The sequence below is a fragment of the Castor canadensis genome, chromosome 6 (genome assembly GCF_047511655.1).
Source record: "Castor canadensis chromosome 6, mCasCan1.hap1v2, whole genome shotgun sequence".
Classification (NCBI taxonomy): Eukaryota; Metazoa; Chordata; class Mammalia; order Rodentia; family Castoridae; genus Castor; species Castor canadensis.
In genome coordinates, this window is record NC_133391.1 from 128,487,898 (window position 1) to 128,502,619 (window position 14,722).

The 14,722-nt window shown below is 37.5% G+C and overlaps 1 protein-coding gene across 3 annotated transcripts in view; it reads left to right on the forward strand.

The window, feature by feature from the left end:
• Pde4d (phosphodiesterase 4D) overlaps window positions 1-14,722 on the forward strand; it is a 1,369,518-nt gene that overhangs the window by 244,569 nt on the left and 1,110,227 nt on the right. The gene's annotated exons all lie outside the window — the stretch shown is intronic.

Consider the following 14,722-nt stretch of genomic DNA (forward strand, 5'->3'; position numbering starts at 1 on the left):
CCCTGTCTTCCATCTTCAGCTTCTTCCTCTTTATATCAACATTTGCCCGGATCACCATTTTTAAAGGTTTTGTTTTTCATTCCCACCTAAAAATTAGCTAATGAGATAAATTACTCATTCTAGTGTATAGGGGATAGTTAGGCTCATCTTCTTTAAGGTAACATAGATCTTTTTTGTTGTTGTTTTTTACTATTGTCTTCTGCAGTCAAAGCTCTGTGATTAGTGTTTTCAGAGCATCACTTCTTATTGCACATTTTCTAACTGGGCATCTCACCTGTTACAATGTTATCAAGAAACACCCATAAATGCTAACTTCATGGCCAGGCCATGATACCTTATGACCATTTGGTGGAAATATTTCCTTAGATTTCTTAAAGTAATCTCAAACTCAGTATGTCCAGAATGTAACTCATTTTTCTACCACATCTGTTTTTCTTCCTGCATTTTCTATCTCAGTGAAAGTAACTTGGAAGCTATCTTTGATTCTCTTTTACTCCAATCCAAAGGAACTTATTATGAAAGTTTATAGTTTCTTCCACTCTGGAATCCACCTGCCTTGCCCCATTGTATTTGCCACTATTCTGGTGAAGGTCTTCATCACTTTTTGCTTAAGTTGTTGCTACAATGTCTTAACTTGTTGCCCTGCCTTTAGTCTGGACTTCTTGTCTATTTTCCATATGGCATCTTACACAGTCTCATCTTTAAAACTCTTCAGTTACTCTTCATTTCTATCAAAATTAAGTTGAAACTCTTAATATGACATAAAGTCATTAAAATGTTGGTGCTTGTTCACCTTTCCAGGAGCTTCTCTCCACCATGAACTGGATATTTTTTTTTATGTACCATTTTCTGTCTAGGTTCCAAGTCTTTGAAGAAGCGATGCTCTGCTAAGAGTGTCTTTCCTTTCTCCCATGTGCCTAATCCTTCCTCTTCTTTTTGCTGAGTTACAGTGGATGCCTTTCTTGATCCCATCTCTCCAAGGCTGGGATACCCTCTTCTTATCCCTAGGGCTATAATTAATATATTGAACTTTAGTTCCCTTTTTACTTGTTTATTTTCCTCAACAGCTCCTTCTAGGTAGGTATTAGCTTATTCACTATGTCCTTAGCATCAAGCCCAGTGTCTCTATTATAGACTGTGCAATAAATATTAATAAACAAAATTCTCAGTAGTGTAAAGGAAGGATTCTGCCATGACAAATCAGCCAGAGAGGAAAAGAGATGTTAGAAATACACAAATCACTTTGTAGGTTGTGGCTTCTTTATCACAGTCCTTGGCTTCTTATAGCAGGGAATCTAGAAAAAATGTACTTGAGAAGGAGTATGCTAATTAGGTTGAAAAGCATATTTTCTTCTTCCAAGGTATCATAATATAATTTTTAAAAGGATGTTCATTACTGCTTAAATTCATTACATACTTGTAGCAGTTCTTTTTTCTAGGTTCCATTTTCTTCCAAAACCAACAAGGGAATCTGGTTTAACTGACGTAATTCCATGTCTTGAGTTCTCACCCTTGTCCTACTTCATTCAGTTCCTGGGTTATGTGTGGTGATTACCCAGCAGGCTCCTAATCGGCACTAGGTCAGAGAAGAAAAAACACCTTCAGATCATGAGCTGGCACCCTGTCTGCTAAGTGATGAACTCATGTTGTGCTTGATTTGCAGATATGAGTGATTCTTTCTTCCAGAGAGCTGAATTTACAAACTTTGAAGGAAAAGCCAGGTTTTAAATTTTGTAGTTCATTTCTTACATGCATATTTACCTAGGGAAATTTTGTAACATAACCCCAAATTTAATAAAAAACAGTGAGTAAGTGCATGGCTTGGTGACAAACACTCTATTCCAGCATCTCTAGGACCCTTGTGGATGTTTCTCTAAATTTTCTACCGCAGTGGCCATCTGAGTTCATGTCCTCCTGATTTCTATGACATTGAGTCAACCTTTTTGGTGATCTGTAGAGCCAGTTTTGATTCTGACTTCCTTGTGAGGCATTGATAGTCACTCTATAGGCCATATTTCAATGTGGAATCAATGTCAGTGTTTCTCTTGCAGAGGGAGCCTAGCCTACTGAATACCAGTGGAGTATTCAGTGGGCTTCTACTCCCCAAATGGAGAACTAGATATGCTTATTCTTGCCTCTGTGCCTTTCCTCGAGCACTCCTGTCCAGGAATTGCCTGCAAAGCCATTTCTTCATTCCCCATTTTCCCTGCTTATCTAAATTTTGTTTTGCAGGGTTCATCTCAAGTTTTGTCTTCTCCTACAATTAAGGGAAAGACCTTTGTGTATAGGTGCTGTATCATTCTTAATTCTGTGTGCCATCCTCTGAAATTATTTCCTTGCAGAGGTGCATCTTTTACTTTATTTGGAAAGAGTGGCCTCCTGTAGCATACAACTCATTGTGAGTCAATTTGAATATTGTGTTCATATGAAATGACATAGGTGCTTCCCTCACAGTTCCCATTGTCTTATCCTAAAGCCAGGTTAGCAGAGGAATACTTTTGACTATTAGAATATTCTCCTGAATTCTCCAGAATTATTATATGGGATTTTTTTGTGTGAATTATGTCTCTCTGGTGCTCAGATGACCAATCAATTTTCTTCTTACCCACTAAGGGACTGTGAAGGAAAAAATTAGAAGATGACATTGTAGGCTTAGAGATTAGAAGAAACTGGCTAGCTTCTTTGTTCCTTTAATCCCTGGTACAGAGAAAGAATTGGATTATGTTTCTATGAACTTGATTTCCATTATACTATTTGCTCTTAGACCCAGAGCCTGGCACATAAAAAGGGCTTTTGATAAACACTTGTTGGATAAATATGTCACCCTAGGGAGGATGGCTATAACAAATAATAGTAATCTGTGCCAAGACTGAAATGGCAGTATCCCTGAAAATTGGTCACTATTTACATCTTTGCCTTTAGAATTCTGTAATTAATTAAAAAAAACAGCATTTTCAAAGAATCTAACAAGAAATGCAACTAAATTCTAGCTTGGGAAGTTGAACATTTTGGAAAGAACTTTTCTAATAATAAAGAATGATGTAGAAATTTTTATGTGGTAAATATTTAAAAAGAAGGTGATATTGCAAATCCAAGTTTGAAGTTACCGTTTTGGAGATTTCTGTGGGAACTTGAATGATAAGCAGAGATCCCATTGAGAAAATCTCTACTTTTCTTCTGAATGAGCTTTCCTATGAAAGGGGAGAGTGAAAAATATCTTCACTAAATTAGATTCTTAGTTGAGTATCTCCTGATGGGATTTTAAATGTTAGTGACATTGATTTTGGGGCTTAATCCCCTCACCCAGGGCTTACTTAACTTATCTGAAATAAAATTGAGTAACAGAATCTATGGAAAAGAGTAAAGTCAACAGCAGAGATAAGCATGAAAATATGGCATAATTTTCATTTTATTTTCTTATTGGTTATTTTTTCCAAAATTTTCTACAATGAGTGTTTATTGTTTACATGATCAAAAAAACTTGTTCTAATAATTGAACAGAACTTAATATATTACTTAGTTAGAAGAGAGCTTAATATATTACTTAGTTTAATTGTTCTTAATTAATGTGGATCATGGGCCTCTTTGAGTATCTGACAAATGATTTGGAACTTTGCTCAGAAAATGAACATCTGGTTGGGTGCCGGTGGTTCATACCTGTAATCCTAGCTACTCAGGAGGCAGAGATCAGGAGGATCACAGTTCAAAGTTAGTCAGGGAAAATAGTTTGTGAGACCCCATCTCAATAAAACCCATCACATAAATGGATTGGTGGAGTGGCTCATGGTCTACATCTGAGTTCAAGCCCCAGTACTGAAAAAAACAAAAGAAAGAAAGAAAAGAAAATGAACATCTGCCCATGGTCACAAAATTTGGCACGTTATGTCAGTCATCAAAGGGCCTCTTATCAGTGCAACATTCTCATTTAGGAGACGGTTCAGGTCCTAGGAGATTCACTCACTCTCCCACAGTAGCCTGGAATCTAAAGCAGGACTGGATCTTGGGGCTTCTAAGTTTTGTCTCCAAACTAAGTTGTCCAGGAGACTTGGGATCATTCTGAAAGCTTTCCTATGGTCATATGATATTTATATGCCCTAGTGGTTGCTGTTGCTGTTTTTAGGAGTTGCTCTAAAGCCCCTCCTTCTGGTAATGATGCATTTTTTATTGGAAAAACCCAGAGCAATGGTTTCAGTCAGTGATGGTTCCTACAAGTAAGTAAATATATGTCTTCAAGTCCTGAATTCCTATCTATTACTTTCTCAAACATTTCTTTCTCAGCCTTCTGGTTTTATTATGTGCAGAGGTGATAAAGACTTTATCTGTTTGAGAATGTTTGTTTTCTCCTATTGTCTGGTGGTTTCTTTTATGTGGCCTCAATTGTTAGGATGATAGCAGGGATGGAGGTCTCTCCCTCTGTCTGTTCTCAAATCATTCATTGAACTGGGTGCAGTGATAGTTCATGGACAGGCACCTACATGATCTGTAAAGTTTGGGACTATAAAAGCCTTTCTTTCCCCAGCTATAGATGATTCATTTCTTTTTTTACCCATCTTAAATTAAACATGAGGGAAAAAACAGAACTTCAACAAGAGCACCACATACACCAGTGCCAGCCTTTGATGGGGAGTGAACAAGGGATGCCCTGACCTTGTCAGAAAGTCCTACAGGAACCTTATAAATCTTGCCTCAGACAGCAGATCTTGCAGATAATGGAGGAGTGTTCTTTTTAGTGCAATAAAGCCTCAAACATAGATCTAGAAATAGGTGCCAAATAATTTTTTGCAAGTTGTTAAGCTCTACACAATCTAATCTCTGCAGAGTCCTGAACCAAAACAGAGGATTGGATCCCTATGTTGAGTCGAAGAGTTGTAAAGAGCATTTCTGAGTGATTGTATGTACCAGTCCTGAGGAAGGTGCTGTCACAGATGTTGTAACATTCAATTCTAGGAACCCACTGTGGGACAGGTGGTGGTGTTTTTACTTTTACTGGTGAGGAAACTGAAGTCCACCCAGAGTGGGTATTTTGCACAAGGATCCCAGTCAGCAAGAGACAAACCTGAGTATGCATACTTGCAGCTCAGGCTCTTTCTGTTGTACAACAAATAGGTTGTATGATGGCAATAATTTTTTTAATGTGCATATGCATTTTAAATACTATTTATTATATATTCATTTTGTATGCATACACAAATATTTATAAATATTTGTTTATATACTATTAATAAAATTGGAAAATACAGAAAAATATGAGCACATACATGTGTGCACACACACTGGAAGCAGTTATATCCCAACCACCTGAACTGGCCCTGATAAAGATTTCCTCTCTTTTCTTTCTCTCTTTGTTTACATACTGTATTTTTTTCCAGTCCCTTTGCCCCAGACATATTTCTAATATAATTGTAATCAAAATGAATGCACATTTTTAAGTCTATGTTATTTATTTATTTATTATTGTTTCGGGCATGGTGCTTCATTCTGCCACATAGCTTCTTGCCCTTCTGCTGTCATTTTAATAAGATTTGCCTGATGAAAGTAGAACTAGAAAGAGCAAAATAGTCCTTGAGCAGGCTGGGCAGAAACCCCATGGGATATGAATGATACCCATAAAGCTTCAGTGTAATCCCTGAGCTCTGCTCTCAGTGAAAATAGTTGGCACATTATCATTTGGTCTGTGGCACAGGGGAACATAGTTATGCTTTTTGGTGGAGTATAAATGTATGTCTATTGACTTTTATTTCTACTTCTCGGGTAGCCCTAGGAAGACTAAAATGTGTATGACTTTCAGATGTCTTCTTCCCTCCTCGAAATAAACTTCAACTTTTTTTTTGAGTTAGAGTGCATATCCTCACAGAACTGGGCCAGATGAGAAAGTGAGGATGGACGAATATACAATGTGTACATCCAAGTGTAGATCTTGTGGGAGTTCAGGAATCAGAAGTCTGGGGGTCTCCCATTTTCCTGCCCCTCCCAGATGGCCTGAGAAAATCAAGGATTCCCAGGTGTGAGCAGCACCAGCCTCAGGAAGTTACCCATGCTGAGAGAGAAAAGGGAGCAAATTAGAAAGACACTGGCTAGCACTTTTCTATTTGGAGGCTGACCTTTTCTTTCTGCAAAATTCTAGATTACCAGACTCTTGATCTTCAAGGTTTCCTTTTTTATACAATCCCATAAAAAAGCACTCTGATGCTACTTGATGTCTCTCAAGGGCCAGCTTTCATGGGGCTTTCCAATATCCTGCTGCAGGGAAGCAAATGTTTTGCACTCCTTGTTATAGTTTAACTTCTCTAATCAGGTCCTCTTCTTTCTCCCTTGCGCTCACCATTAATAAGATTGTCTACAGCATAGAAATTTGGCCGCCTGTTTGAGTGACAAGGGTAGGCCCAACCCTTGTCAACATCTGTTATCCTTCCTGTTACTTTCCACTTCCTGCCTTCTGCTATTTCTGGGTCAGCCCTGCCAGGCAGAGCACCCTTCCTCTGTCTGTGGATGTCTGCTTCTCCCAAGCTGTTTGCTGTCTCAGGAGGGAACAAGCTCTCTATACTTCTGCAACTTCTGTTCTGTGCACGTGAACTTCTCACTTCTGTGAATAGGGTTTATGTCTTCATTAACTTTGTGATGGGTATATTTGTCAGAGAGGCTGCTTCCGAGAACACTTGGCCCTTGCTGCCTTGCTCAGCCTCAGGCAGGGAAGGAGGTATGACATCCTGAAAGGAGCATAACCTCTGAGTGGTGGTGGCATTGGGTCTGAGACATAAGCGGGTAACCCACAGCACTCTTTGAATGGTTGAACTGTTTGGCATGCAGAGAGTAAGAGGAGTGGAACAGAAAAAGGTTTTCCGATTGCAGCATAGAAAATCCCAGGGGTGGATCTTGAGACACCATCTGAACCATTTTATGCCACTGTACGAGATAAGGCTTGAGATTAAGGTCCAATACTGTGTGCTGCCTTGATGTTTGATAAAACCAAGGGAGCCTGATTACAAGTTCTCCCCATTGTGCTCCTGTGGGTGAGGTACCTTGGCTAAACAATCTTCCTTTCCACTGGGACCAGGCAAGGTGTCTGCTTACCCTTGCCAGTCTGTGGAATTATTCAAACAAGCCAGTCACATTCTCTCAAGGGAACTAAGGATACCTCATCACCTTGTTGCTATAAAGCTGCCTTATATAGTCCTGGCCATTCACACTGCTACTAAGTCCAACCTTCAAGTGGCCTTGTGCCATGTAGTGTTTTCTGCTGGGCCATGAGTATCTGAAACTAACAGTCTATTGTCAGTTTCATCAGTCCAATCATATATAGCAATCATATATTCAGCTATTCCCATGTCCTTCATATGAAGGGTGAAGAAGAGATGATCAAAACACAGTGCATTTGATTTTTCTGCAATCTTAGCATGAATCAACTGTGTTTCAGATTTTCAAGCACTTGCCCTTTTTCCTGCACAGGACAGGAAACATGTCTGCAATTTCCATCACTATATCCTTGGTGCTTAGCACAATGATACCTGACACTAATGAGTACTTGATAACTATCTGTTGAATAAATGAATAAGTGAATCCCAAGAGCCCTTTCTGTAAGGATTATAGTAAATGTTCTCTTTTTTCAGCATAAAAATTTTATGAGTGCATAAAATTTTTCTATATAGTCAGCTTTCCATTGCTGTACTAAAAAATCTGAGATAAACAACTTGAAAGGAGGAAAGACTTATTTTGGCTCATGGTTTTAGAGGTTTCAGTCCATGGTTCCTTGACCCTATTGCCTTTAGGCCTGTGGCACAGTGGTACATCATAGAGAGGAATGCATGGTGAAAGAAGCTTATTTACCACATAACTGCCAGGAAGCAAAAAGGCCAGGGTCCCATTATCCCCTTCAAAAGCATGGCCCTAATGATCTAACTTCCCTCCATGAGGGCTCACCTCGTAAAGTTTCCACACACTCCAGTAACACCATCACTTGATGATGAAGACTTTAATACAAGGCCTTTGGGAAACATTTAAGATACAAATCATAACATCTGGGATGGAATGTAGTATATGAGCAGAGTGTACAGTTCCTCTCTACCTTTTCCAAGTTCTTCACTTTAGAGAAGGGGTCCAGGCAAGCTAACAGAGAGAATAGATCCCATTTCTCCAGTTCAATACCAGCTCAGCATCAGATTGATGTTCTTTTTTTGATGAAACATTGACAAATGTTGCTGAATTTGGCAACCAACTATACTCTGCACCTTCTGAGCTATCCAAACCCATTCCATTTATCCAATAAACTAGGAACTTAAAACAATTTAGGGTCTCTCATTTGTTTAGGCTGTTTTCTCAATATCTTCTCCAATTCTGATTTGTTTATAGAGAAAGCTAGTGCTGGACACAGAAAAAGTATGGGACAAGGGAGGGAAGGAGACCTTATTTTAGTGATTTTGCAATTGCTTTTGTTACCACTAGAGCAATGTATAGTGCTTCTTTGTATTGAATGTTGCCAAATTAATTAACTGCCACTCATCTCAGCTATGAAAATCAACTCATATCAGGGAGAATTTGGCCTACACAAAATTTACAAAACTCCAAATTTCCCTTTGATTGTTTTCATGAAAATTTGAGCTTGAGGAAAATCTAAGTACCTTTCAGATTATTATCTTGTAATTTAGAGCTTCACCTTTTATGGATTCCTCTTTTTAAAACTTTGCTTACATATATTTACCCATTCCTTCAATCTAGGTCTCACCATTTAAAAAATTAAACACACGGGTGATTTCCTTTGGGGGGGTGGGGACCTTCCTACATTTATGCCTTTTTGTTTTCTTTTCAGAAATCCCTAAGGTTTTTTTTTTTTTAGGTAATTATTTTTCCCATGTAGTATCACTCAATTTTCTTGTTTGCTTTTCAAAGACAAGGATCTCAAGGAATTTTCCTTTTTTTCCAGGGTGTTTTACTCCTAATACATTTTTATTAGTGTTTGCTGCTTGATTGTTAGATTGCAGCAGGTAGATATGCCTTCATGAGAATGACTATTGTCTATAAGGAGACAAGGACACAAAGCTGGTGTCAGTTTGTCTAAGGTTATACTAAATGGGTTCACAAGGCATCCTGAGCTCTGCAGACTGAAACAGTAGAAACACTGTGAATAATGTTAATGCAATTAGTCCAGGCAACTTCCCAAATATTGCTAAGTTCTGCTTTAACTGTTTTTGTAGAGCTCGTGTTAACTGAGTCTAGATGGTGATTCTAGGGAAAACTACTAATTCTTGTCACGGCCTTTTGCAGTGACTTAGTGTGGATCATATGAGCTCACTTATGACAACAGTTGAGTTTAGCAGCTAGATGGACAGTGAGTTAGATTGTACATGGATCATATATTCTCTGTTACCTCAGATGATAAGTAGCAAAGAAATAAAGATGCAGAAAGTGTTGTTATTTATAAATGTCTTAGTTTTCAAAATGACAGTAGAATTTAAGGACATTTCCATGCTGGTTACCCTAAGACACTTGCTTTGGAGTCCTTAGCAGAACATCTCTATGGGATGAATGGTCCTAAGCCTCATTAACAGAGGCTTTGCCACCCCATTGGAGGCAGGTATAACACAGGTGGGTGTTAGCACAGAGGTTTGTATGACCAAACCCATCTCAGCAACTGGCACTAATTGGCTCCCCCGGGAAGTCCAAACAGAAGCTGTCAATCTTGAAGACTGAGTTTCTGTTTATAATTTGTAGTGATTTCTCCTCTGTCGTTCCTTCTCTACCCTCATCCAGACTGATTCTTCTTTTTTGCACAAACAAATGGTTATTCCCCAAAATATAGATAATTAGAAAGGCAAGACACACCTTGCATGAATTTAATTGCATTTTTTTCCACTTTCCATTTTTGTCAGCCCTTCTCCCATTCCCACAGTGACTGGGAGACAATACCCAATCAGTGGGAGGACCTTCTCCAAGGTTCAGCTGACAAAGGTAGCAAGAAAGGTTGAGAAATTAATGTACATTGACAATGTCTGGTTTCATTAATGTGACTTTAATTCTACTCTGTTGAAAACCAAAAATGACCTTAATCCTATCAAATAATTAATTAAATCATTGTATTTTAAGGTTAAATCACAGGATAAGGAAACCGTCTTTTGTCTGAGGATTTGGGGTATAAAATAGAGGCTTTCTGTGGTTCTGGGATTCTTGCAAAGAAGATAATGATAGTAATAACTACCATTTAATAGGCACTTACATGTGAAGAACTACCATGATCCCTTCTTTATAGGAAGAAAGTAAGGCTCAGAGGTAACTTGCTCAAGGTCCCAGAGTAAATGTTGATGTTGAGATTTGATCTTGGGTTTGCCTGACTCCAAAAGCCTTTGCTCTTAACTGCTATGCTCTGTTGCTATTCTGTTTTATTTTTGTGCAAAATCTTTTAGCCCAATGTATGAAAATTATTTGAATTAGTTATCTCACCAGGCATTCTTTCTGGAGTTTAAAGGATGGCAATAGCTCCGGTATAGCTGGCTAACCAAACTACAATGTTGTTATTTCAAATAGTATATTTCAGGGCCATAATTCAATAGGTGTTGTTGCTAAATCTAAATGGTAATAAGCTTTGTGGGCAATGCAGGTGGAGTATAAGGACCTTTGCTTGTTTATAACTTTTACCTGTTCTTTTTTACACTGAGTTAGAAAATTAGGGAGAAAACTACAAAGATTTGGGGGTAAGTTCTCTTTGCTAGAAGTACACAGACTGAGCTATCTGTCAGTTACATGGCTATAGGGTATGATTAGTGCCAAGAGTATGCAGAAGGACTTTGTTTCTTCTGATCAATGTGTGGTATAGGATACAGGGTTTAGGGAAAATTCAAGGGAATAATAAAATGCAGAAACACTGTTTATATTTGTTTCATGCACACTTGGGGTCTAGGAGATTGGCAATTTCTTCTTTCTTATTATACTTAAGAGGCTTTTGTTCTGAGTACTACTTACAGGGGGATTTAAGCTTGATCAAAACAAGTCGATTTAAAAAAAATCATTCTAGACCTTGGGCATTATCTTTAGGTGGCAAGTGCCAAACTCACACTATTGTTTCATGATAAGTAAAATTAATCTAGAGACCATCAGGGCTAATTAATTTAGATAAGCTAAAAGCATATATCTATTTTAAGTGAGAGAGATTTTAATGTTTTGGTTATTTTTGTATTGTTTTAAACTTAAATGGAGTAGAAATGTATTCCATTTAGTTACATGTTGAAATTCCTCTCAAGTCTTCTCAGAGCTATTTCCTTTTGGAAGCAGATTATAAAAAGAGATGCAGGATAAAATACATGGGAGAAAGGGAGTCAGTTCAATTCTTCATGGAGTCTGATTTGGAGTAGAAAAATTGATTCTGAAAAATCTAAGTTTAGAACATTAATCAGAGCAAGTCCTCTCAATTATTGCCATCCCAACAGTCAGGGTTGTTTCTGTTTGTTCAAGAAGCAGGAAACAAAAGTGCATTTGTAATCCAAATCATATTTTAGCCATAATGTTTAGCTTCTCTTATTGTAGCCTATGTTCAAAAAATCTCTCTAGCAAGAAATGCAATATAAGAATTTGTTTTCAGTCTTCTTTCATTTTCATGTCTCCCCAAAGAGTAGACAGAGATTCTAGTAAACAACAAAGTGATCAAAAGGTGAGGCAAAGAAGTAGACTGAGAAGCAAAGTCTCTGGATGGCGTAGAGACAGGACAGGCAGCCTCTGACTCATAGGCAGTCTAGAAAGGCTGCAATAACTTTGAAATTTTATCGAGTCCAACCCTGTTCCTTTAGGCGGGCCTGTTCTTTTACCTTTCCTAGTAAATGATAATCTTTCCTGTATTTTAATGAAACATCCAGTAGAGAGGACACAAGCTCCCTGAGGAATTCATTGTGAAGTTAGACGGCTTTCAGAGAACGAGTCTGTTGTCTATTCTTACTGTTCATATTCTCCACAGGCACGATCAACTTTGTATAAACAGGGTTGCATCCATGTAAAGTCATTTTGCATGGCACTTGAACAGATTGACAGATATTTAGAGAGTACAACCGCACAAGGGATCAATGAAGTCAATTTCTTCATTGCAACTTCTTTAAATCTTCTCTTCTCCAGATTGAGATTACAAATTTATCTATTTTAAATTCATGTTACATTGTTGATTTGTTGTCCTTTTAGACTTCGGTAACTTTTGCTTCACCTATACACTGTTAGTATTTTCCTATGTTAAAATCATGCTTGTTCTTTCAGTCCATGTCCAAACTATATGCTTTCTTTTTAAAAACAAAAAGTGACTATTAAACTGGGCATGGTGGCAAACACCTGGAATCCCAGCACTAGGTTGTAGAGGCAGGTGGATCACAAGTTCAAGGCCAGCCTGGGGTACGTATTAAAACTGTCTCAGAAAAAAAAACGTGGCAATTGGAATCTGTGATTGATAGGGTATGGGATCTGTACTGAAATGATTCACAGACCTGGGCTCCAGCTCTGTTTTTGCCATAGCCACTTGCCCACTTTGGGTGGGTAATTTACTAAGTATCCTCAGTTTACCACTATCAGATGTGTGGCCAGATTATAGCAGCCTTTCCCCAGTGGGTTTTCCAAGAGGTGTTAAGAGATGGTGCTAGTTTAAAAAACTAAAAAAAGTGGTGGGGGCGGGGCAAAGATTAAATTAATCTAAACAGACTTCTTTACAAAGGACTTGATTCCTTCAGATGTTCTGTATAATAAAAAATATAAATTGTAGACCCTCAAATATTCCAGACAGGTTTTCCCAAAGGTATTCAACTATATAGTTCCTCTTCTTTACTTTTCAAATGCTACTTTTACCTGACCCACTCTGACCAGGCACATCTGAAAAGCAGAATTAGCCACTCTTTTTGGCTGCCTATCCCAGAAATGTAGTAAAACTCAGAACAATGAGTAAAACTCATTGTCATGACTATGGAAAACAGTTTGTACATTATATGGTTTGCCTTTTACATCTTGAGCTTGTGGAGGACAGGTCTTACCTTATTTATCTGTGTGAAGAGGGTCTAGTCCAGTGCTTCTCCCCTGGAAGATAATTAATAAACTTGTTGAGTGAGTTAAATTACCCATAAATGGAAGGAGCTGCTTTAAAAATTTTTGAGCTTCTTCTCTCAGAAAATGTTATTATAGAGTGGACTTTTGAAATGGGTGAAATTTGTAGTCAGATGATAGATTGGGAATTTATGGGAGTTTCCTAAGGTTATAAAGATAATATAAGAATAAAATTACTTGTAGATAACCACAGGTAGATTAGAAAAGGGCAGAGTACAGCTTTGCAGGCAACTCTAACTGGCTTCTTTCCTAGGTCTGGATTAGTTTGCCTATTACCTTGAGTCCACATTCTGTCTGAGAATGTAGAATTATTGCTTAAGGAAGTTCACCGAGATTACAATATACAAGAAAGGGATGCACCCCCCTCTGAAATTTACTTCATCTCTCACCTTGTACAATGCCACTGTGTACTTAGGAATTCAACTCATTAAATTTATGAGGAGTCCATTTTTCTACTTTGCTATTCCATTACCTTGTTGTATTTCTTGTATGCTTCTGGAGAGCATGAAATATGTCTCATATGCAATTATCTCTCCTTTGATAGCTAGTGCTTTGTGAACACAGGAAGACCTCAATAAATATTTAGTGAAAAAATAAAAAGATGAATTTGATGGCTCAGACATTTTTCCAATTTAATACCTGAAGATAGAAATAGTAAATATGATGAGTTTATATTTAGCAGAAGTTTGAGTTTTGAAAGTGGGGAAAATAGAAAAAAAAACTCTATAATTTTATAACCAAAAATTAATCACTTTCAGGGCTTCAGACTATATTTTTTCTATACAAAGGAAATGTTTATGTATAGTTATAATCATAGTATATATAGATACATATATATGTATATGTTTGTGTTCTGATTTCTTTTTTCACTTGAAACTATATAATATACTGTTTATAGTCTTATGTACTCTTTTGTATGTAGCAATTAATTTTACAATGAAAGCTTAAAAAGCATAGAAGTCCCAGGTAATATAGTTTTCACAAATGGAATTTTAAATTTTACCTGCATGGTTTTCTTAAACATTTATTCTTTTTTGTGAGGGTTTCCCCTCATTTTATTTTTATTTGACTATTTATTTTTCCACAAAAAGGCTGGAGTAAACACTTTTGGATGCAAATTTTTTCCTATTTTTCCTTTTGAATATTTTCAAAACATCAAAGACCTATCAGCATATTGGTTTCCAGAAGTTTGTATCAATAGTTGCTATTTCTAACAATGCTTGGCCATTCCTAATTCACTGTAAATTTACCAGCATTGAATGCTTTATGTTTTTAAAAATATTGATTGATTTTAATAGAAAAATGCTTCCTTATTTTGGTTAAATTTGAAGTTTTTTTTTTTTTTGGTATAATTACCAAATCTTTCCCAATGTATTTGATTCTCTCTTTTGTTCTCTTGTGAATTGTCCATTCATGTCTTTCCATTTATTTTTCTTGAATTGGGACACAGGGAGCATTCTCTAAAGCACACTATTTCCCGCAGGTGTATCCACACACCACTGCTTTAGCTGATACCCGAGGATAGTGTATGAAGCAAGGCGAAGCCGCCAGCAGCAGGCAGCCAGAGCGACTGTTGTGTAGACTGTGTAGAAATGAAGCAATGAGGAGGGAGCTGAGTTACTAAATTGTCCCCTCTGTTAGCTCAGTGTTGCAAAAGCAAGGCTTG